The sequence below is a fragment of the Diabrotica virgifera genome, chromosome 2, assembly GCF_917563875.1.
Source record: "Diabrotica virgifera virgifera chromosome 2, PGI_DIABVI_V3a".
Taxonomy (NCBI): domain Eukaryota; kingdom Metazoa; phylum Arthropoda; class Insecta; order Coleoptera; family Chrysomelidae; genus Diabrotica; species Diabrotica virgifera.
Window position 1 is genome coordinate 95,257,564 of NC_065444.1, and position 27,136 is coordinate 95,284,699.

Consider the following 27,136-nt stretch of genomic DNA (forward strand, 5'->3'; position numbering starts at 1 on the left):
TTGGATAATTACTTTGATGAAACTGCCAAACCATTTTTACTCAATTTTTCTAAGATGTAGTCGAACAGTAATTGTTTCTTTATTAAAATTAACTAAATTTCCTTGTTGATCCAAAACTCGTACAGTTATGTTGTTTATCGTCTTATTGCTTACAGGATAATACAAGATGGTCAAAGGTTGCTCAACTATTTTATACCCATTAGGAACTTGAGGAAAAAATTGATGAATAATATGTACAGCCTTTCCGTTTAGAAAAGATCCAACAGCAATATTACAGTCAATACAGATTGTATTAACTTTTAAAATATTTACTGTATTCGTGGATGTATGAAGTGTATTTGGTTTAAGTTTAACTCTTTCGAAACCTAGTAAGCTTCCTATAGAATTATCAACATAAAAATTAATCCAATCACTACTTTTAATACTTATCCTGTTTGTATTTATATTTGGCCTTATACGAATTGCGCTAGCTGTTTGAATCATTTCATATTTAATCATTTTAATTATATCACCAACTTCGTACGCACCTACAGGAATTTTGAAGGTAAACTCGCTGTTTTTACCCCACACAAAAACATTATTATGAACATCAACATTTGGAATACTGTTAAAAGTATCAAAATTTGCAACACCAATTTCATAATCGAAATTCTCATCAAGATAAATGGCAGGATTGTAATCATCACTGAGAATTGATGATTTTCCACTAAGGGTAAATGTGACTGACATGATGGTTCAAGTATAAATGATGCTCAATGATTAATTATAGTAATTAAATAAAAATCTTAAACAGTTTTGACCACAATTAAAAGAATTAAAATTTTGAATGACATCATAGTTATATACTATAATAGCGTTTCCATTACTTTTAAAATATCGTACTAACTCAGTAGGAGGTGGTAAATTTCCATAACTATCAAAATAAGTAATTAACGTATTTTGTTTAGCATATGCAGTCCAATGTGTACCATTTCCGCTTTCAGTATCGTGGTTTACTATACCTGATTCATGTTTTCGTATTACATTAGGTAAAGAATCACGCATAAAAACTCCACGAAAATGAGGAATATTTAACAAACTAGCATATTTAACAAGATCTATATCAGTCATTGCTCGCCTAGGTAGCTTTAACGGGAGTTTTTTGAATACGGCTTTAAATGGAAACCTTTGCCGCGACGTTTTATTCCGTAACCTTTGTACGGTCTTAGATAAAACCCCGACCCCTTTTTTGCTGCTTGTTCCATAGCCAGATTATGTCTTTGTTGTTCAGCAAGTTTTTCACGGTCAGCTTTGGCATCGTTAACTGCTTTGGCAATTCCAGCTGCACCTCCCCCAACAGCTCCTAACGCTCCGAGCAATGGTAACAACAAAGGTAAAAAACCACCTTTCTTGGGAGCTCGAATAATGCGTTTCTTTTTCTTCAACGCGCCACCTTTTTTTGATTTTTTAGAAAACCCCATACCCAATTTACCTTTACCTTTCATTGTTGTCGTTACAAACCAAGCTGCAATCTTTTCACCTAATTTAGCGTTTTTAGATTTTACCCGTTCCCACGCTTTATTTTCCAAGATTTTATCTGCTTCGTGTCTTGCACTTAAATTTTTATGTTGCGAATATGCAATATCGTGTGCTTTACACGCAGCGTCTAATGCATTAATTCCTTCGTCCCCTCTCTCTAATCGTTGCTCTAAGCGAGTCCCAGGCCCGCAAAATCGGTATCCAGGTATATGTGCTTCGAATGGAAGTTTGTTGATGAGACTGTTGACTAACCCTTTTCCTAGACGTGTTTTCACTTTCGCACGCTTTACTATTATGATATTTATATATATATATATATATATATATATATATATATATATATATATATATATATATAGTTTGAATATGATTCTTGAACCTTAATATATTTTTTAATTTGGGTTTCTTGGGCTTAGGTTCACAAAGAAAAAGAGATGGCTATGATGTTATGTCATATCATTTAATCGACGTTTCGACAGGAATATCCTTGCCTTTTTCAAGATCATTACGTGACTAAAAAACATTTCGTCAAAGATACAATACCAAAATTTAAGAAAACATTTTGACTTACCCTGCATGTAAAGTTGGCAGTGAACAATAACAATAATAGACGTCACAAAATAAAACAATGTTAAAAACATATATATATATATATATATATATATATATATATATATATATATATATATATTAATGTGATATTCAAAGATCGGTGTGCTCAAAGCACTTGATTAGATAATTAACTAATTAATTAAATTTAATTTTAATGATGCACTTATGATTTAATCACACTATTTAATGCTCTAATCTCAGGGTTTTATATTCTCGTGCTTCAATATCTCCTTTGCTTTACATATGATAAATAAGGTCAAAGATTAACGGAATAAAACACATATATGGTACAAAAGCATCTATTGAAATAGATTCACCCTCAAAATATCCTCTAAAAATAATATCTCCTATTCTGATTATTGAAATAACCCTACCACTATCTAAAGTACTTATTGAAATTTGCGTTATGAATAATTCTACAAAAAAAATAAAACTGTCTCTCGGATGATGAGTTGTCCAAATTCTTGTCTCTGGTCGCCTACAATTTACTCTTAGCAGCCCCCTATGTAGTCAGCAATCTCGCAACAAATTATTGCAAGCCTATTGTCATTAATGACCCCCTACAGATGCACGTATCTTTCAAAAAACAATGCTAGCCTTTTCTCCTCTCGATAAACTGAATCTATTTCTCGTTCCGGCATGCAACGGTGACTCTTGGAATATAAGTAGAACAATATAACTTACAATGCTTTACGTGATGAGCTTCCGTCAGGACACTTATTTCAACAAACTCACAACTATTCACTTATCTGCCTTACTACTTCAGGAGACTCTTAGAGATCACCACTAGTCGACTTAACGATCATTTAACAACTGACTCTTCTTCCACCCTCTAACATTTCGCTAAACTCCCATTCTTCATACCTAGCCCCTCCTTTTTCCTTCTTCACCAATCCGAGTTCCTCAATTTTATCCCCATCTACCTTTCAGATAACAAACACCAATTTTCCCTACCATTAGAAATTTCCTAAAACTAATTACATGCCAATCGGTTTTTTTTTCCTTTCTTAATATCTAAACAAAGATTACATTCATTTAAATTTCTAAATACAATTATTCCCTCGCCGCAAAAGTCCATTTGGGAAACCCGGTCTCATTGTCCAAACACATAACCACTTTCTTATCATACTAACTGTACAAAGAAAATACTTAATCCCTATTTAAATTTTGTTTACCTACGGCCATCCAAAGATAATTGACTTTCATTTCTTCGAAATGAATTTTGGTATATTTTTATTATATGTTTTAACTTTTCTAAAATATTAAGATCGAAACCATATTAATTCAAATTTTACATATCTTAACAACTCCCCGCCATTTGATTTGCCGAAAAAATTCTGTTATTTATTTAAATGACACAAGTTTTTTTTTAGGATCAAATTATTCCATTATGTTACCAAACTCTACTCATGATACTTATAAATGTCGTGAATGTTAAAAATACCCCGTATCTTGCCTGTCTCTATATGCGCTAATTCATAACTATTTACCCCATTTTCCGTATTGACCCTATATGGACCTTCAAATACCGGCATCAATTTAGCACAAATACCATTTTGTAAATTGGACACCCTCAGTGCCCTCACTAAAACTTTATCCCCTTTCTGGAATGTAACCGGCCTTCTTCTTCGGGTCCTCTCTTGCCTTTGGAGATATTTCTCTCCACTTCGTCTCAATCTTCGTTGAACCACCTCGATCACTTCTTCGTATTGTCTGGGGGCGGTGTCTTCCCACGGTCTCGTAGGCATTGTTCCTTTCATTACATATAAAGGCGTCTCCTTGGTAACCGTATTTGGTGCACAGTTCAAATACGTGTCTATTTCAAACACTTTTCTGTCCCAATGTCGATGATGTTCTTCCGCAGCAATTCTTAGAAATTTTGTGACTTCTTGTATAAAACGCTCTGATGGGTTGCTCTGTGGATGTCGGATGCTTACAAATTTTGTATTTATGCCTCTCTCTCTTAATTCCCCTTTAAAACGGTCATTCCTAAAGTATGTCGCATTGTCCAACAAAATATTGTCTGGTCTTCCCACTGTTTCGATAAAATCGTCTATCTTCCGAAGTATTTCAGCTCCTTTCGTGGTTCTACATGGGTACAGTTTTAAATACTTTGAGAAAACATCCACCATAACTAATATGTGTTTATTCCTCTGTGTTGTTGTTATTAAATCGCTCAACATATCAATGGCGACAATATCCAGTTTCTTCCGAGCTATGACGTTTTTTGTGATGTTTTCGTTTTTGAAATTCTTACTTTTACACTTTTGGCATGTCTCGCAATTTCGAGTCATCTCTTTGGCTATTGTATAGTCCTGTCGACAAATGTAGTTCTCCCTGAACATAAGCCACACCTTCCTGCTTCCAATGTGTCCGTTGTCACAGTGTAATTTTGCTAAAACTTCTTTTGCCATCTGTTCCGTGATTACATATAGTTCTTTACCATCGACCCTCTTAAAATATAAGTTATCTTCTTGTTCGGCCCTTTGCTTTTCTCTTTCATCCAGTTGTTCCTGATTTTCCCTGATCTGAGCCAAAGAAAATAAGCCTGCTTCTTCTCTCATTATGTTCATGCCAACGTGGAGAGTTTTGTGGTCCTCTTTGCGGAATTGTTCATCTCTCGTCAACGCATCAGCCAAGATATTGTCAGTTCCTTTGATATATTTAAATTCAAAATCATACTCTTGAAGTAAAAGAATGCCCCTATGAATTCTATTATTTACCAGCCTATTTTTCATTATATGTACCAAAGCTGCATGGTCTGTTTCAACGGTGAATTTTGCCCCTAGTAGGTAAAACCGTAATTTATTTACACAAAATAACACACTGGCGAACTCTAATTCAGTAACGCTGTACTTTCTCTCATATGTTTTGGTTACACGGGAGACAAAACAGATTGGCACCTCTACATCGTCTTGGATCTGTGATAACACCCCTGCGAATTTTGTTATGGAAGCATCGGTCCGGAGAATGAAAGGTTGATCATATCTTGGGTGGTGTACTCTTACAGCTGTGGAGAAAGCTCCTTTTAAATTTTTGAAAGCCATTTCTTGTTCCGTTCCCCATTTCCACCTAACATTTTTCTTAAGTAATGCTATCAACGGTATTTCTTTTGTGCTGATGTCTGGTATTAGTTTTTTGAAATAGTTTACCATTCCCAAAAATCCCCGCAATGTTTTTAAATTGGTTGGCCTAGCGTAGTTATTTATAATTTCGATATTTCTCTGCCAAAGGTATTAACCAAAAACTATGTTTCAAATCGATTTTGGAAAAAATGTGTGACCCTGTGATTCGTCCAAATATGGCTTCGATGTTCAAAGGCGCTTCGTATTGCGCGATTGTGTGTGAATTAATGTTTCTTGCATCTAAACATAATCGCAAATCACCACTCGATTTTTTAACGCATACTATCGGGTTGATATATGGAGAGTCACATCTTTCTATCACCTTGTCTTCGATCATTTTTTCAATTTCCTGTCCGACGCTTTGCCTGTATTTATACGGGATTGGATATGTCTTGGATTTAAAATTTTCTAAGTTTTTAACTTTAAAAGAATGTTCATAATTTTTAGCCACTCGGCTTTCTTCATTAATCAAATCTCCATAATTTTCTAGAATCTTCTCTACTTCCTTTTCCATGTTTTCTCCACATTTTAATTTTCTTTCATCCTCATTTTGTTCGCATGTGTTCACTGTCCATAATATTTCTTCATAAAATTCTGGATTCTCGTCCATTATTGCCATTTCTTCTCTGTCCTCATCCTTTATTTCTTCTTCTGTTTTTTTTTTATCTTCAATTTCCATTTGGTATCCCGAGCACCATGTTTCTACTGCTTTCATTTCTCTTATGAGAACTTCCTTTTCTTCCTGCTTCCTTTCTGTTTTATCGTCGATTGCCGACAATTCTTCCGTATCTTCGATTTCCTGTCTTTCTTGTATTGCATTTTCAAATTTGCTTTCTAACTGTTCTAATTCCATCTTCTGCACATTCTTAATATCCTTCATTTTAGTTTCTATTTCTTCTCGTTGCATCTCCAGTTTCCTTTCTGTTTCTTCTCTAACTTTTTCTAAACAGGCTTTCATTTCATTTTCATATTTTTCCAAACGCTTTTTCAATTTGCCATCATTCTCTTCCAATTTCTGTTCTATTCTCTGTGATATTTCTCTTTGTGTTTCTTCCATGGCTCGTTTTGATTCCTGTTGATTTTCTTGCATTGTCCTTTTTGTTTCCTGTTGATTTCTATCCATTTGTTGTGACTGGAGTTGCATCAGTTGCAATAGTTTCTCTATTCCTGTTAATTCCTGTTCTTTTCTCTCCATAATCGTTGTATCTCCTTCATTATCCAATCCTTCTTCAACAATTTTTTCCTCTTCTCTGTTTTCTTGCATTTTGCTTTGCCTCCTTGTGGTCGACATGTTGTTTCTTTTCGTTACTGTTTTCTTTGTCCCCGCCAAATGTGAAATTTTACAACACTCTATAAGTTGCAGAACACTGTGGCAATAAAATGGAAAGGAGAAAAAATTGTCAACACATATGGGATGAACGAAGGCTCCGTTGCTCAGAATCGGTTAGAGGTGTGGGGTGGTTCTTTATAGTTTCTTATTAGCTGGGAAATATATGAATAATAGACAAAAAAATTAAAAAAAGGAAAATAGCTACTAGAGCTAAATTAGTACACAATGGACAAAAGGATTAAATAAACAATGAATCAATATTAAGCCAAAAGGGCGCCACTTTGATCTTTTAGTTTTAAAAGGGAAGACAAAGAAAAACTCTTTAGATAAAACAAACAACAAATTAAAAGGCAACTAAATAAAAATAATCTTTTCAAGATAAATATAAAGTATATAAAGAAAAAAAGATAAATAAAACCTACCTGGTTGTTTCTTACTCACTTGACCAGAGAGAAGGGAGATGGATAATTATTTACAAGCCAACATTATTGAAAATTAATACTATTTATTAAACAAAAAATTATAAAAAAAGAAGTTAAAGTTGACCTCTTTCTGGTTTTACATTTAAGAGGTATTGTCCACAAATACAAATAAATACAACATTAATTAGGTACCTTTGTGTCTCCGCTTTAATGTCCTGCAGCTTCCAACGCAAAGTCCAGGTATACGGTCGTAGCACTTTTCACTTTACTACCACAAAAATACAATACTGATGTGGTACATTTTCGAATTTACAAAAGTATTTAGTTTGAAAAGTTCAGCAATGCTTTACTGGTTTTAATAACTTAAGTAACTTGTTGTGACGTAAATACACGACTTCATTTCACCATGGTTATTAATAAGAACTGCTTAAATGATTAATATGAAATGTGTTCCAAAAGGAACAGGGGGTGTCCTCTAGACGAAAATAAAGGTCGTTGACTGCCGACATCAAACTCTGCAGCCAAATTCACAATCTCCATATTTGCACCTAAATGCAAACTCTCCCAGTGTTTTTTGAAGACATCACTGGACACTATATCATCAGAAGTTCGACCTCTCTCACCCGTTAGCTAATCGATAATCCACCTCTTAGCTACCTCCTCATCGCTCCTATCCTAGAAAACATACCACCCCTCCTTCAGCTCACACACCATGATCCGACCAACCAATCAAGCAAATATTGTCCTTTGCATGACGAAATAATTGACGAATCACGCAACCAATTACAGAAACATGAATAACCCTGAAAAGCACCATTTCTCCCAAAATATCACAAAACGTTAGTCCAGCCAATCAAAAATGAGATACCGTGATTTCAGATGACAAATATTAACCAATGCTAAGCCCTGTGGTTTTGCATGACACAATGTTTAGCAAATCAGAACAGAATACGACGATTTACATTTTTGCGTCGTCATTCTTCCACGTTAAATCCTGAGTATGCGACTATTAGTTTGGAAAAGAAATAAATTTTAAAGTGTTTACATTTGCAAGATGTTTCCATTAGATCACGCCAAAAGATTGATCATAATTCATTCCTAATTAAGCTAACTTAAGTAATAAGAACAACAAACAGAGCTATTGGATAACTTCGATCAATTTCTCAATGTTTACTTTGGATGCGAGTTGACACGGAAAACGAATTAACTCTAAAGAGAATCTTAAAGTCGATCAGATTTATGGTGAACACTAATGACCCACTCAAGGTTCAGTCGTATTTTTTTTACCGCAAGGGAACAGACACTTGTGTAAACACCTAAATTCTCGAATAGTCCATATCGCATAAACATTTTTGAAACTGTAAGAAAAATGACACATAAATCAATCTACGCTAAAGCGTAGGAACATTACGATTCTTACTTGGGAACTTTTTCACGGCGAAATTTCACTCATACAGGGTGATACGAGACTTTTTTTCTTCTCCAAGTGAGATGGAATTCTTTTAAGAAATTAACGTGTTTCTGCATCGTTACACAGCCTCCCCACGATTTTAACTTGGGATAAACCACAGCTTGAAATCGGAATAGACACCACAAAAATAAAATGGAACGATACCATAAAAGAAGAAGACTAACATCTGTAATCTCATAACACAAAGTTAAACTGGATGTTCGACTTGAAGAGTAGACACCAGGTAAGGTTCGTTGGCTTTTAAGCACAACGACCAATGGCAGATTTTTATGAAAATGGCTCTAGCCTAACCAAAAGGTGGAACAGACCAGTGCTGAAGTTTCTGGAAACGGAAAAGATAAGTGCTTCCAGCTCAGCATAGGCGGGTGGCCAACAAATCAGTATATTCAATAATCAAAATAAAATTCATCAAGCTTCCAACCAGCAATCGGAATACTTCCAACTGCAAGTCGAAACTCATTAATAAAAAAAGAAGAAGAAAGGATGGCCAAAGTTCCTTAAAAATCTTCCGGGATTAATCTCATCGGAAAATCTCCCATGCTAGGAAACTCCCAGTAAGACAAGAGATGAATTTAAAACCAAAACGTTAAAACAAAAAATATAATTTTGAAAAAAAAGGTAGATGTCAAGAACACCTTTAGTAATATCTATCCAATAAAAATATAATCAACACAAGTAGACCTAACCTACTGTAACCTATATTAACCTAACCTAACTAAGATAGAATCAACAAAAGCAAACTCAAAAAAAAGCAAACTAAATTAAAAAAAAATTGTTATAGTGCGTCCACTAATAACAAAAAAAACTCAAACCGAATCAACTATATACAAAAGTACCAATGGACTTTTCATCCAGGACTTATATAAACAAACTCCAAAAACAAAGATATACACACTAACCAAAGATAGTGGTGTAGATCTCACCTCACTTTGTCTGGCCACGACGAAGGAAGTATCAAGTTTCACTCAATAAATAAAATCGAAAATTAAACGCAATGATGCCAAAGAAAATTTTACCTGGACTTACTCAATGTCAAAATTTTCAAAAATCTACATCAACAATGTCACGGATTTTCAGTCCGAGACATACATACCAACGGTATGCAAATTCAACACAATCAACACAAACAATGTCCAATGTCACGGATTTATTTTAGTATCCGGGACAGACATACCAGCGGTATGCGAATCAATAAAATCAACAACTTGGATCCAAGACTTAAATAAAAACACACGCACTAGTCAAAGCTAGTAGTATGCTGACTTGATTTACTTTGTCCTTGCAGGACGAAGCATTTTTTAATCAAGTACAATCAACAATAAAGTGAACTTACTGTATAACAAGTACAAGTATGTACGTTCAAATATTTTAATGCGAATTTGTTACTAGTAACTCCAAATAAAGGGAGTATTCCCAACAACACCACTTGTACGGGAACAAATAAAATAAAGGGTACACTCCCACCAACACCACTTGTATGGGAATAACCAAAATAAACTCAAGTGAACTACGTATAACGAAGAGATGAACGCTTAAACATTTGAATGCGAATTCGTTACACGCAATTAAAAACTTACTGAAATAGCCTAAACCAATAGTCGAAGAGACGGCGAAACAAAAAAAGGTAAAAATAGTTTTTTTTTTTTTTTAGGGTATTAATAAAAAAATATTGCCATCTTCTATCGAATCAAACAAATTAACTCATTGTGGACCATTTGTCCAAAAAAAAGGAAACGATTAAATTAGCTGAAATATGCCCCAAATGAAACCAAATAGAAAAATTCAAATTAATTGACATAAAACAGCTCAATATGGGTTCGGTTCAACTAACCAATCTAAATAAAAAATTAGTCTCAAGATGGTAACCAATAAATAATAAACTTAACTAAAATTTTCTCCTAAACATTAGAATTATTTACACAAGGAATATTTAGAGATTAGTGGATGTATTTTAATTGAACTAATCTTCAAAGTTATTATCAGAATCATCTTCTGATTCTTCTTCAGGGACATAAGGTTTTAAATCCTTTATGTGCCAATTTCCGGCGTTGGAACCATCAGGATTCCTTAAAGAATAAACCAATGGGGACAGTTTTTTAACAACTGTACACAAGACATATTTAGGAGATAATTTAGACATAAAATGTTTCGGTGCACTAGAGAGAACTTTATTTCTTCTCCACACCTTGTCTCCAACTTTAAATTGAATGTCTCTCTTTCGTAAATTATAAGTCCTTGCATTGCGCTCGTAGGCTTTATTTAAATTTTTACGAACTGTTGAGAAGACATCTGTTAGTCCGTTAACTTCAGAAGCGTAATTATTACGATCTCCTGGTGTTATTTCCAAATCTGCCGGGACGGCAGGTATTTGACCATAATAATTACCCGAAATGGGCACATGACGTGCAAAGTTGAGGAAAGCAGGGGTAAATTGAGTCACTTCGTGTTTGGCCGTATTAATGGCTTGACGAATCTTATACAAGTTCTTATCCCAATCTGAATGATCTTCAATATAACTACGAATGGCGGTAACGACTGTCCTATTATTTCTTTCTACAAAGTTGCACTGCGGCGAGTAAACAGCGTTAAACCATATTTTCTGAACCTGATATTGGGCACATAACTCCTCCATAGCCTTGCAATTAAGATTTGACGCATTGTCACAAATTACATGTTGTGGCACTCCAAACATTAGAAAAACTTGGTTTTCCAAAAAATCACAAATATTCTTAGACGTAGCCTTCCTCATAGGGTGTAATAAAGTATATTTTGAAAACCAATCTGCAACAACTAACAACCAAGAATAACCTCGTTTACTACGAGTTAATGGACCGATAAGATCTACAGCGATGACTTGCCAAGGGAAATCAACTTTTTTTTGTTTTCCCATTTGCCCCATCTGAGCAGTATTTGGAGCTTTCTGAGCACCACAAATTTTGCAAGAGCGAACATACTTGACAATATCCTGCCTCATTTTAGGCCAATAGAAACGTTCCTGAATACGAGCGAGGGTTTTATAACAACCCATATGAGCACAAACAGGTGGTTCATGACAAGAACGAATAACTTCTATTCGCTGAGGTTTAGGTACTAGAATTTTCCATTCAACTGAATTGGTGTTAAAAGGAAGACAAGCAGGAATGAATTTATATACAAAATCATGTTCAACTTTCCATTGTGGATATCGATCAGGATCAGCAGTTATTTTTGACCGAAGATTGTCATACCATGGGTCAATTCTATCAACGTCTACGTCCAAATAAGCAACGTCCACCTTCTCTATATCGATCTTGTTTTCATGCATTCTACTTAATGCATCAGGGACCTTATGAAAAGCACCTTTTCTATGAACAAGATCGAAATCATGCTGTTTTAATCGCATGGCCCAACGGGAAAGACGTCCTGTGGGGTTTTTAAGGGTAGTTAGCCATAACAGTGAATAATGATCGGTGATGACAGTGAATTTGACACCATCGACATAGGGACGGAATTTCTCTACTGCAAAAATCACAGCCAAGCATTCACGTTCCGTGACCGAGTAGTTTCTCTCAGCTCTACTTAGAGAACGACTGGCATAAGAAATTACTTTCTCACCATCGTCAAATTCCTGGGTAAGTACTGCACCAAGACCGGTGTCACTAGCATCGCATTGAACTGTAAATGGTCGGGCGAAATCAGGCTGAACTAGCACAGGAGCCGAAACTAGGGCCTCTTTAATAGAAATAAAAGCATTTTCTGCCTCGGCATTCCAAGAAATAGGCTCCTTTTTCTTTTTGCCTTTGAGAAGATCATTAATCGGAGCCACTAATGAAGAAAAATTCTTAACAAAACGACGGTACCAAGAACAAAGTCCTATAAAACGTTTAATTTCTGTGGTATTGGTAGGTCGCGGATAATTAATCATTGCCGCTATTTTATCTGGATCTGAACGCAGACAATTATCACCAACAATATAGCCAAGATACTTTAATTGGGTCCTAAAAAACTCGCATTTCTCAACATTTATGGTAAGATTGGCCTCTTTGAGTTTTTCTTTTACTTGATGAAGAAGCGAAATATGCTCTTCAAACGTATTAGTACAGATGATTATATCATCAAGATAACAAAAAATATAAGGTTCAAATTCGGGACCAAAGATTGCATCTACCAACCTTTGTTGGGTTTGTGCAGAATTACATAAGCCAAATGGAACTACTGTGAATTGGAACGATCCTCGCCCAATTACAGCAAAAGCAGTCTTCTCTCGTGAAGCAGGGTCCAAAGGAATTTGCCAAAACGCCTTTTTGAGATCAATAGAACTAATATATTTTGCACCTCTAAGCAAAGACAATATACGATCTATATTAGGTAGAGGATAAGCATCGTGACGAGTAACTTCATTCAAAGATCTACCGTCGAAACAAAATCTGTATTCACCAGTTTTCTTTTTAACAAGGAGGACTGGCGAGCACCAAGGACTATTAGAAATTTCAACAACACCAAGACGTAACATCTCGTCCAATTCATCATTTAAAATTTTTGACATATAGGGTGACATTGGGAATGGCCGTTTTTTGAAGGGTTTTGCATCACCGGTATCAATTGTTAACATGATTTTGTCAGTGCGACCTATTCCTGAACCATTATTTACCTCATCGAAACTAAGAACAACGTGATCTGCAAATTCTCTCTGCTCGGGACCAAAAGAATCCACTGAACACAAAGAAGGAAATGAGTCAACTAAAGAAGCGGATGCCAAGCTATCACTGCTGTTATCGACACTCCATGTATTCTGTTTGAAATCCATTTGGAGGGAAAATTTCGAAGCGAAATTACCACCAAGCATAAAAGTAAGAGGTATCGATGGGACTACAATACAACTAATGATATGACAAATTCCACTGGCCTCTATAGGCAAATCTACAATTCCAATTATCTCCCTCTTCGAATCGTCTGCCAGAATGACTTCTTTGTACTCACATTTATTAATTTTTACCTTATTTTTCTTAAGAAACTCCAATCCCAACGAACCAACTAATGTAGTAGAACAACCTGTATCTAGCAGCAATGTAAACCATTGAGAGAATATTCGTACCTTAAGATGAGGCCTTTTATCACCCTTTTTGGAAAGAATAACAGGAGAAACCTGTACACTAGAATTACTGACTTTAGACTTATTTTTATTAGGTTTCGATTGAGTGAATAAGCGAGAACGTTCGGGTTTGAACTTAGAACTAGAAACACAACCACCGAACATGAAGGTTTCATCGTTCAGTTTTTTGAGCACCTTGGACAAGAAGGTTTTGTGAACCCTTCCTTTCCACATCCAAAACAAAATCTATGCAACGGTTGCCTACATTCAGGGAACGTATGATTTATTTTTCTACAGTTCCAACATATTACATTAGATCTATTATTAGCAGAGTTGCTAACGGAAGGCAAAGGAGATTTATCACGATTTTGGGTTGGGGGTTTAGAAAATTTCTTTTTATTCTTGTTAGATACATTGCGGTCCTGATCAACAAAAGAGACACTAGAAGAATGTTCCTTTTTTCCTTGGGGCAATAATTGCGCATTGTTTTCTAGTTTTCTTATTACCGAAGATAATTCATCTATTGTATTGGTATCTATTAAAGCGATCAAAGGAATATACTCGGGCAATATATTTTGTCTAAGATGTTTAATAAGAGTCTTCTCCAAAGGAGCAACCGTGAGACGTCTGGACAAAGCCAAAATTTGTGCCTGGAAGAGTGCAAAGGACTCGTTCCTTTTTTGCTTTCTTAATTTTATCTGATTCCACAACTCTTCATCGAAGTCATGGGGTAAAAATGTAGCTTTAACAAGGGTTGTTAGCTCTTGCCAATTAGACACAGTACCACGGATACTTCTAAACCAAATAGCTGCACTACCTGTAAAAAGTTCCACTGCAGAACGGAAAAGAACTTCTTTAGTGATATTTCTCGAATCAGCCATGTCCTGTATTTTTTCGAGAAAAGAAAACACGGCCTTAGGATCACCATTAAACTTTATATTCCAGTCTGTTAAGTTAATTGGGTGTGAAACATTTACAATAGGCGGGAGCGGTTGAACTACCGACTGAGCAGTTGAAGTGCTAGGCAAAGAAACTGACTGAGCAGTCACTACTGCCTCATCAAGTCTACCTTCTAGTAATAAACAAGTTGAAGAAACTTCATCCCTATACTCTATCTCATCATTTTCACTACTATCGACTGGTAATCGCCCAATCCTCAAAGATAGGTGACACAAACGCGCTTTCGCCCTTCTATAAACAGAATCATTAATATTACCATCAAACTCATCAACTAAAGAAGAAATGTCACTCAAAATTTTATCAATATCAACTTTTTCCGTATCAAATACTAGAACATTTGTAAGAAGATTAATTTCACCTTCTTTCCTAAGAAGTTTTCTAAGCATAGTTTTCTTGTCGGAAAGAGATTTCTTGGTCTTGACTCCTCTAATATAGAGTTCATAGTCAATCTCGTCAACTTTCAGGAATTGAACAACTGAAGAATCCATTTTCTCCGCTCAAAACAAAGAAAATCAAACCAAATAACGAACAAAACAAACACAGACAAGAAAACGTCGATATAAGTCGAATTAAGGTGGATATCTTTTCAGTTAGATCCTAAATATATACTAGAAAAATTAATAGCAAATAAAAATAAAATAAAATAAAAAAATTAATAGCAGTCTTTCGCAATCAAATTTTACGTTATCTATTTAGAGTGAAGTTGCTGAAATTTTCATTACGTTATTTACATAACATTTTTTTTTTACAAAACAATCTACAAAAGTCTTTTTTTTATATACAATCAATTGAAAAACAATGAAAACAGTTATTTGTACGACACTGTACAAGCAAAGATTTATGAGGTACTATTAAAAACAAAATATTTATTATCCCTTCTCCTGGTCGTAAGAACTAAATAATTAAGGTAGGATTAAAAAAGCAATAAATTTTGAAAACACTAGTCATTATTTGCTCTAACAGAAAGCAAAGGGGTAGACGAAACATGAGATTTTTTTTTTTTGATGAATAAAATTCAACGAAAATGTCTAACTCTCAGTTATCCCCTCGTAACATAAGAGACAGGAATGTGGATGGAAAATTAACTACGATAAGGCTAATAATAAAATCGATCTAGAAGAAGAAAATAGATCTTGCCCCACGTTGGGCGCCATTTTTATGTGTGGCAATAAAATGGAAAGGAGAAAAAATTGTCAACACATATGGGATGAACGAAGGCTCCGTTGCTCAGAATCGGTTAGAGGTGTGGGGTGGTTCTTTATAGTTTCTTATTAGCTGGGAAATATATGAATAATAGACAAAAAAATTAAAAAAAGGAAAATAGCTACTAGAGCTAAATTAGTACACAATGGACAAAAGGATTAAATAAACAATGAATCAATATTAAGCCAAAAGGGCGCCACTTTGATCTTTTAGTTTTAAAAGGGAAGACAAAGAAAAACTCTTTAGATAAAACAAACAACAAATTAAAAGGCAACTAAATAAAAATAATCTTTTCAAGATAAATATAAAGTATATAAAGAAAAAAAGATAAATAAAACCTACCTGGTTGTTTCTTACTCACTTGACCAGAGAGAAGGGAGATGGATAATTATTTACAAGCCAACATTATTGAAAATTAATACTATTTATTAAACAAAAAATTATAAAAAAAGAAGTTAAAGTTGACCTCTTTCTGGTTTTACATTTAAGAGGTATTGTCCACAAATACAAATAAATACAACATTAATTAGGTACCTTTGTGTCTCCGCTTTAATGTCCTGCAGCTTCCAACGCAAAGTCCAGGTATACGGTCGTAGCACTTTTCACTTTACTACCACAAAAATACAATACTGATGTGGTACATTTTCGAATTTACAAAAGTATTTAGTTTGAAAAGTTCAGCAATGCTTTACTGGTTTTAATAACTTAAGTAACTTGTTGTGACGTAAATACACGACTTCATTTCACCATGGTTATTAATAAGAACTGCTTAAATGATTAATATGAAATGTGTTCCAAAAGGAACAGGGGGTGTCCTCTAGACGAAAATAAAGGTCGTTGACTGCCGACATCAAACTCTGCAGCCAAATTCACAATCTCCATATTTGCACCTAAATGCAAACTCTCCAGTGTTTTTTGAAGACATCACTGGACACTATATCATCAGAAGTTCGACCTCTCTCACCCGTTAGCTAATCGATAATCCACCTCTTAGCTACCTCCTCATCGCTCCTATCCTAGAAAACATACCACCCCTCCTTCAGCTCACACACCATGATCCGACCAACCAATCAAGCAAATATTGTCCTTTGCATGACGAAATAATTGACGAATCACGCAACCAATTACAGAAACATGAATAACCCTGAAAAGCACCATTTCTCCCAAAATATCACAAAACGTTAGTCCAGCCAATCAAAAATGAGATACCGTGATTTCAGATGACAAATATTAACCAATGCTAAGCCCTGTGGTTTTGCATGACACAATGTTTAGCAAATCAGAACAGAATACGACGATTTACATTTTTGCGTCGTCATTCTTCCACGTTAAATCCTGAGTATGCGACTATTAGTTTGGAAAAGAAATAAATTTTAAAGTGTTTACATTTGCAAGATGTTTCCATTAGATCACGCCAAAAGATTGATCATAATTCATTCCTAATTAAGCTGACTTAAGTAATAAGAACAACAAACAGAGCTATTGGATAACTTCGATCAATTTCTCAATGTTTACTTTGGATGCGAGTTGACACGGAAAACGAATTAACTCTAAAGAGAATCTTAAAGTCGATCAGATTTATGGTGAACACTAATGACCCATTCAAGGTTCAGTCGTATTTTTTTTACCGCAAGGGAACAGACACTTGTGTAAACACCTAAATTCTCGAATAGTCCATATCGCATAAACATTTTTGAAACTGTAAGAAAAATGACACATAAATCAATCTACGCTAAAGCGTAGGAACATTACGATTCTTACTTGGGAACTTTTTCACGGCGAAATTTCACTCATACAGGGTGATACGAGACTTTTTTTCTTCTCCAAGTGAGATGGAATTCTTTTAAGAAATTAACGTGTTTCTGCATCGTTACAACACGACAAATATTTCTCCCCAAATTTAATAAATTTTCGCCACAAATATCAAATATGCAATCAGTAAATTTCAAAATAAATATCAAATGTACGATTGGTAAAAAAAAATCAAATAATTCAATGGCAGTAAATATCCAATACCTACGATCAATCCATAAATCAAAATTATTTTTACACCTGGAAAAATTGTCAAATTATCTCTGGATCACCTGTAGTTATTCCTTATCTCTTTCCCTACCATCAAATGCAAAGCTGCGATATTTTTAAGCCACCACGTTCTGGGCTCCAGTTAATGTGATATTCAAAGATCGGTGTGCTCAAAGCACTTGATTAGATAATTAACTAATTAATTAAATTTAATTTTAATGATGCACTTATGATTTAATCACACTATTTAATGCTCTAATCTCAGGGTTTTATATTCTCGTGCTTCAATATCTCCTTTGCTTTACATATGATAAATAAGGTCAAAGATTAACGGAATAAAACACATATATGGTACAAAAGCATCTATTGAAATAAATTCACCCTCAAAATATCCTCTAAAAATAATATCTCCTATTCTGATTATTGAAATAACCCTACCACTATCTAAAGTACTTATTGAAATTTGCGTTATGAATAATTCTACAAAAAAAATAAAACTGTCTCTCGGATGATGAGTTGTCCAAATTCTTGTCTCTGGTCGCCTACAATTTACTCTTAGCAGCCCCCTATGTAGTCAGCAATCTCGCAACAAATTATTGCAAGCCTATTGTCATTAATGACCCCCTACAGATGCACGTATCTTTCAAAAAACAATGCTAGCCTTTTCTCCTCTCGATAAACTGAATATATTTCTCGTTCCGGCATGCAACGGTGACTCTTGGAATATAAGTAGAACAATATAACTTACAATGCTTTACGTGATGAGCTTCCGTCAGGACACTTATTTCAACAAACTCACAACTATTCACTTATCTGCCTTACTACTTCAGGAGACTTTTAGAGATCACCACTAGTCGACTTAACGATCATTTAACAACTGACTCTTCTTCCACCCTGTAACATTTCGCTAAACTCCCATTCTTCATACCTAGCCCCTCCTTTTTCCTTCTTCACCAATCCGAGTTCCTCAATTTTATCCCCATCTACCTTTCAGATAACAAACACCAATTTTCCCTACCATTAGAAATTTCCTAAAACTAATTACATGCCAATCGGTTTTTTTTTTTCCTTTCTTAATATCTAAACAAAGATTACATTCATTTAAATTTCTAAATACAATTATTCCCTCGCCGCAAAAGTCCATTTGGGAAACCCGGTCTCATTGTCCAAACACATAACCACTTTCTTATCATACTAACTGTACAAAGAAAATACTTAATCCCTATTTAAATTTTGTTTACCTACGGCCATCCAAAGATAATTGACTTTCATTTCTTCGAAATGAATTTTGGTATATTTTTATTATATGTTTTAACTTTTCTAAAATATTAAGATCGAAACCATATTAATTCAAATTTTACATATCTTAACAATATATATATATATATATATATATATATATATATATATATATATATATATATATATATATATATATATATTGCAATCTATTTATACTATCAGTTATCAGCTGAACGTTATGAAGATCGTTCAACAAAAGAATCGTTTACCTATTGAAAGTGATGATAATGATGAATTTAAAGCAGGAAAGCATGGTTGCTTGTTTGGTGGGGATTCTAAAAGAGGGCTTATTGTTGGGGCTAGTGGCTCAGGGAAAACCAATGCTATGTTATCTTTAATTGATCATCCTAATGGATTAAGATTTGAAAATGTCTATGTATATTCTAAAAGTTTACATCAACCAAAATATGCATATTTGCGAAATTTAGTTAGTCCAATCAAAGAAATAGGGTATGAGGAATATGACAATGTAGAAGACATCATTGCTCCGGAAGATATAAAAAATAATTCTGTTATCATATTTGACGATGTAGGTTCATGCAATCAAAAAATTATTCAAAGTTATTACTGCTTTGGTCGTCATAAATCTACAGATTCTTTTTATTTATGTCAAACCTATTCAGCAATTCCAAAACAGCTCATTAGAGATAATGCACATTTTTTAATAGTTTTTAAGCAAGATATGACAAATTTAAAACATATATATGATGATCATGTGAATATTGACATGTCCTTTCAAGATTTTAAAAATATGTGTTCTCACTGTTGGAAAGATAAATTTGGTTTTTTAACCATTGACAAAGATTGTTCATTATCATCGGGTCGGTATAGGAAAGGCTTTGATGCATATATTAGTATATAAGCTTATAGTTTGCTTATATTTTATTTAGTTAAAATGAATCCTCAAATAACTAAACAACTAATTAAAGGTAGAAAAGCCTTAAAAGAAAAATATAAACGGTTAAAAAGTGGTATTACTAATTCTCAAATTGAATTGGAAAAAAGCTATGCTCCTCTTACAAAGCCTATCAAAGAATTGGTTACTGCGTTTAATCAGCCTTCTATTAAAAAAGAAATCTCAGTCAGTCCCATTTCCACTTCTAATTTAACTCCCATTAAAAGAGATCCATCAACTTTTAGACGATTAACATTTTTGTCACCACAAGAAAGATCTCAACTAGATAGCACCCGTCTGGAGCCAACTCAGTTTATCACAAATGAAACAACATATGAATCCAGAAATATAGAATGTGATTTACCTGACAGAACGCTTCAAGATCAATTTATAGATGATACTGTTTTAGAATATTATCAGGCAGTTAACAATCCTAATGTTTTTCGTGAGTATTTGGAACACTTTGCATCACCGCTTCCAAGAGATTATATTGAAGGTATGGTGCGTGATTTAGAAGACAAATATGATCACGTCTTGGGAATCTTTCATAATCCTCGAGAAGAAAAATTTTATATCGGTGGTTCACAAGTTGTTTTTGAAGGAGCCGATATAAAAATAAAAGGAGTGAAGTACCCCGGAACACCGGGTCTCTATGAATTACTATTTTTTAAAAATCCCACTACATATAAAACAGAAGATGTTAATAATTATGTTGATATTATTAGGAAGACCAATGCTTACCGTAGAGATAATAAAGGGGATTTACCAGTTCGTAGATTTCCAAACAATATACTAGAAAAATGGTTATACATTGTCAGACCCGTTCTGAATAGCCCTACACGTCCTAGATCTGGCTCCGTGCCATCATCATTATTAACAGGAGTACTAACACGCGGAATGAAATCCAAACAAGGTGGAAACATGACGCTAATGACTTATACTGACAAACCGTATAATTATAAATATTTTGATAATTACAACGAATTAGTTGAAAGATTAAAAATACTTGTGGCATCCGAACAAGCAGGCAACACAGGAAACGACAACGAGATTATATCTATCATAGAAGAATTGAGAGAAGGAAAAATAATTGCATAAATATAAAAGTGCTTTGTTTATTGTATCAGTATGATAATGCCTCTTAGCAAGTTCAATCAACATTATCTGACTCCAAAAAAGTCTGTTTCCGATGAGATTGTTTTAGAATCTCCATCACAATTCTATATTTGTCAACCTGCAGATTATTGTAGTGTATGTATAATTACTATTAGTGGAACAAAAGATAGTACTATTAATAAGAATTATTTTGTATTGGATGACAAAAGCGTTCAATATATTGTGCCTGTAACTGGAAAAGTAAAAAATGTTAAATGTTTCCCAGAGCCGCTTAAAATGAATATAATAAATGAAAATAATAGTACATCAACCATCATAGAAAAGTTGGTTGACAACAATGTTTTGAAGGAAAATGATGTATTAGCATTTCCGCTTGTACAGTTTAAGTCATTTAATGAAATTTATGTTGAATTGACACTTTGTTGTCCATTAGTGAAAACGTAAATAAAAGACACAATTTTTGGTGACTATTCATCAGAAAAGTATCCTTGTTCACGATTGTGAAACGTCCTCCTTAGTATATAAACAGGTTTCGTCAATTAACTTTAATCATTAAAATGCCTTTAAACAAATTTAATCAGCATTATCTTGTATCATCAGAAAGTTCTTCAGATGAAATGGTCTCAACATCATTACCACAATTAAACTCTACATTTTATATCTGTGACTCCTTTGATTTTCACGTAAAATGTCTAATTCGTTTGAGGGGAAAAAAGAAAACTAATAAAAAATATTATGTACTGGACAATGGTGATACTAAATTTAAGAGCCCTCTAACAGCTAAAATTGAAAGTATTACTTATTATGCGGCAGATGGAGATGTTGAAATAAATTCCAAAACATATAAATTTAATGAACTCGTTGGCGTAACCATTCAAAAAGATGATGTGATACTATTTAAACTAGGAAAAACAAATAGTATATGCATTGAGTTATTACTGCAGTGTTCTGTAGAAAAAAATGTCTAAAGCTCAAGTTATTCGAGAACTACATGCTCCAGCTAGAATTAATTATCCTCGCAGACATGTTATAGTTAAAGGACTACATGATCTTTTACAAGCAGATTTGGCAATAATGAATGCATTTACCAAAGAAAACAGAGGATACAATTACATTTTAGTAGTAATTAACGCATTTAGTAAATACGTCTGGGTTGTACCCGTTAAAACTAAAACAGGAAAAGAAATTGCATTCGCAATGAAAAATGTGTTATCCCAAATGAAAATAATACCCAAAAACCTGCAGACTGATAAAGGAACTGAATTTTATAATAAAGATTTTCAATCTTTATGAAAAAATTTGGAATTAATCATTATAGCACTTTTTCTAACCTTAAAGCAAGTATTGCTGAACGAGTAATTCGCACTTTAAAATCGTTGCTTTGGAAACAATTTAGCTTGCAAGGTTCTTACAAATGGTTGGATATCTTACCAGAAATCGTATCAAAATATAATATGAAACACTCTACTACTAATACTGTACCTAGTAAGGTAAACGATAAAAATGCGAAAAATATTAATGCATTTAATCACATAAAGATTGTAGATTCTAGAAAACCAAAATTTCAAAATGGAGATTATGTGCGTATTAGCAAGCATCGTCATGCATTCAACAAAGGATATACACCTAACTGGACGACTGAAATTTTTAAAATTGTTAAAATTAATTTAACTAATCCGGTAACATATGTTTTAGAAGATGAACAACATGAAGAAATTCAAGGATCATTTTATCGAGAAGAATTACAGAAAGTTAAATATCCAGACGTATATTTGATTGAAAAAGTGGTGAAACGAAAAGGGAATAAGATTCTTGTAAAATGGCTTGGATTGAATCAACAATCTTGGATTAATAAAACTAATGTTGTATAATTTATATTTTTAAATAAAAAACTGATTTATTGATATAGTGTTTTATTTACAATAATAATTTTTATAAATTTTATTTCTATGACTATTACTTAAAATTGGTGAAATACATTTTTCCACTTCCTTAATCCGACAATTAAACCGATACCTGTCAACTGCATCTTGTTCCCAATTTCCTTTTCTAGCCTCTTGATAAGCAAAATTCCAAGTGCGTAGTATATACATTTCATTATTCTTATTAAATGTAACTCTCTTCATTTAAGTAGCTCAGGGTATCTATAAATAATTTCGACTGCTAAAGTGTATACTAGTGGATTTATATCTTTTATATATTTAAGTACGTTTAAACCAGCATCTATAATATTACTACAATTTTTAACTCCCAACTGCAAAATTTTAAAAGAGTTGATAAAGTTTATATTTTTATACGCATCCAAAATGCAATTTAATAACGGTGATACCTTCCACAGTTCTGAAATAGAAATTGTTCCTATCCAAACGGTATTTCTATCCCTTGATATGTTTAGTAACCTCATGTTGTCAATATTTTCAAACTGCAACCAAATATTTTCAAATTTTATTTTTTCTGGTTTTTGTGAATGGTTAAAATAAACGTTAATTAATTCTTTACTTGATAAAAATTGTTTCCACTCTTCATAGTTAAAAATGATGGAACCATTTGTAATTCCACATATTCTGATGCATGGTTCTAAAGATGATCCAAGTATACTTACAGCAACAAATACACTAGGATTTGCACTATTCAAGTAAAATCTTCTCTCGCCCAAGTAAACACTTGAACTGCACATGATTACTGCGTTCGTGTTACAATTTAGTTTCTTTTATGTAGGATTACACAGGTGGGGATAAAACAACAACGTGTTACATTTTAGTTTATTTTATGTAAGATTACAGAGGTGGGGATAAAATAACAACAACAAGAATAGTTAAATTAATATTTATTTTTATTTACATAATTATTGATGTTTAAAATGTCAGAAACTATAGTGACCCCAAGGAAGGGTATCACATGAATTATTAATTAAAAACCTTTTATCATCAAAAGGACTTAAACCAATTTTTGTTTGCTCTATACTAAAAACATTATGAGCATCTGAACGAATTAAACATTGGGAAATACATTTTTCCGAATTTTGTTGAAGACATTTTACATAATCATTAAAAGTAATTTTATTGTTAATAACACAATATTTAACTCCTTTTGACTTTTTTACAATAGTATGATCTTCACATTTATAACTATACATTTTAGATCTTAAACCAACAAAATGAGTTATAATTGTACCACTAGTCTCATCTTTCATTAGACCTGGAATTTTTTTATTACAAAGAGGTATATTATATCGATTATTTGGAGCATAGCCACTTGTATCAAATCTGTGAATGTCAGTACAAACAATTTCTTTATACAAGTCATTACATTTAATTTCAAATATAAAACTGTCAGTATCAGTGTACATAATTTTACAGTTCATCCCTAGCTTTGGTAACATATAATTATAATAAAATTCATACATACATGTTTTTGAAATATCTAAAATAGACATTCCAATGTAAAGAGGTTTATTAAACAATATTTCAGTTTTTTTCATTTCAATTGCCATTAAATCAGTATCGAATCTTGTTCTGCTGTGAAATTTTGGACTGGCTATTAAATTTTTTGCACCATATCGACCTTCCCATTGTCGCGTTAATTTCACAATTATATGTTTGCGAATATTTTCCATAGTTTTACCGTAAATACTATTAACTTTAAGTTTAAAATGATTCTGTTCAAACTTAGTTTTAGCTTTAGTTCGAAGCTCTGTATTAAGATCGATGTAAGGCTTAAGCCAATCAGATTGTTTAAATTCTAAAACTCTATGAATTTTTGTAACAACCAGTCCGTAAGCTATAGCTTGTTTTAAAGCGCGATAGTGAATAATATAATTTTTTTTATCTGATAGTGTAGTCATTAATTTTGGTAACTTTGAACCGGGAGGTATTTGATGTTCTGAACAGAATGGAAAATCCTTATGCAAATCATGTAGATATTGTGGATACTCTATATCCACTTCACATATGTATCCAAATAATGAATCATCAGATATACCAGTTACATCAATATTTGTATCAACCCACTTGAAATTACTAATTGGAAGCGGTTGCGACATTGCCCAACCATATAAATTATTAACATCAACATAAAACAGATATTTATCCGGTTTGTTAGGGTCATAATTTGTCATATATTTATTGTTAGCCTCTGAATATCTTGAACAACATTGACTAATACCACCACGAATTCCTTTTTCGATAAATAATATCATATCTACATCACTTAGTAGCTCCAATTCACATTTTGTGTACAAGAGCATACAGTCAAAGGAATACCCGGGGATGGTATAGTACCATGCTGGATCTAAACCACTAGTTCTGTGACCTATATCTCTAAAATTTTCAAAAACGTCTGCCAATAAAAGTATATCCGTTTTTAAATATAAATCTGAATATTCTCCCAAATTTTGTATATTGAATCCATTCCAAACATTAAGTGCATGTTCATATCTGTCATTATTTAAAGGTTCGTCATTTAATTTATTATAAAAATGTTCTAAGGATGGTAATTGAGTTTCATTGAGTTTTTCCCATTTATCGATGTAATCATAACAAAATACACCTTTTCGTGTAAGTAACTGAAATAGAGAGTCAGGTAGGTGTTTAAATTCATATTTTAAATTTTTTAAATCTGTAATATCTACTGTAGATACTAATTCATCAAGAGATGCACCTAGAAATCTAAGTGAATCAATAAATCGAAATTTAATATTAAATGATAAATGTTGAGTAAACGAGATATATTTTTCTTTGTTTATAGGTAGTAATGTAATTTTTCCTCTTTTTGCAAGATCTCTTATTATAAAGTGAGAATCGTATACGGACAAGTTATGAAAGCATACTGGTACTACAAATAGTTTTTTAAAATTCAAATTACAAATTTCGTGTGCAAAACCTCTAAAACCACCTGTGAAATGATTATGGTCTCGTACAACTACATCTGTAGATTTAAAATCATTTTCACAAATATGACATTTTTGTGCATATATTGTATTAGGTTTTAGTTTCAGAGGAACTATATTTTTTATTTTTGATTGAATTATTTGAGCAACGTTTGACATTTCATTTGCAAACCAATCCATGCAATCAACTCCACGATAACTTTTAAAAAATGATAAATTATTATCATATTCACATTTCACAAAATATCCACAACTAAATGCGATATGTTTTTGATATTTTTTACTTTTTACACTCATTTCAAGAGGTTCAAGCATTGATTCAAAATCAGCATATATAATAAATGGTGTTCGTTGTTTATAAATAAAATTTTTAAATTTAATTATTTTGTTTTCGGGAATAGAAATTTTATAGTCATTCATTTTTTCACATAAATTTAAATGTTTGTCAAGCCGTTCTTGATTAGTAAAATAATTTACACACCTATCACATATAATTTTTTTATGACCATCCTTATTTAGTTGACTACTTAACAATTTTGATAAATTTTTAATCCAACAATAATGATAAATTATATTTATTTGTTCATTGTCAAGTGGATCAGGTGCATCATAATCGTTTAACTTTGGAAAATATAAATTTTGAATCATTAGCAAATTAACGTGTCGCTCCAATTTACCCTTAGACAGACGTAACGGAATTACATTAAATTTCTTTCCAATTAGTTCTAGCCCATAAACATTTACTGAAATATTATTTAATTTTTCAAATACTGCTATTTTGTTAAATTTAATTGGAATTTCAACTCCTTCCAAATTTAAAACCTGACTATAATGTGGATATGAACTAATGCGACAGACCGAATGATTTGCTGGATGTAATGCACTTACTATGCTCCAGTAAAAACAAGCTTCATCAAAATTTTTAACGTTTACACAAGCTTTTTTATTAGCAATTTGTTGAGGTAATTGAATATAGCTTGAACCATTTCCAATTTCATACTTATTAATGTTTATCTCTAAAGATATGACTTTACTTAATGCCCAACCTGAATCACGTTCTTGAAACTCTGATAATTTGTTTAAAATAAAATCAACTATATGCTCATAAAACCATTTATTTAAATCAGTAGATTTGTCAATTGTTGCATATGGTGTGTGAAAATATTTAAAATCTACCGTTTCCTCATTTCCTAATTTTTTT

At 32.9% G+C, this 27,136-nt stretch overlaps 1 protein-coding gene across 8 annotated transcripts in view; it reads right to left on the minus strand.

Annotated features, from left to right (window-relative positions):
* LOC114330392 (zinc finger protein 345-like) overlaps nucleotides 1-27,136 on the minus strand; it is a 177,946-nt gene that overhangs the window by 68,407 nt on the left and 82,403 nt on the right. The gene's annotated exons all lie outside the window — the stretch shown is intronic.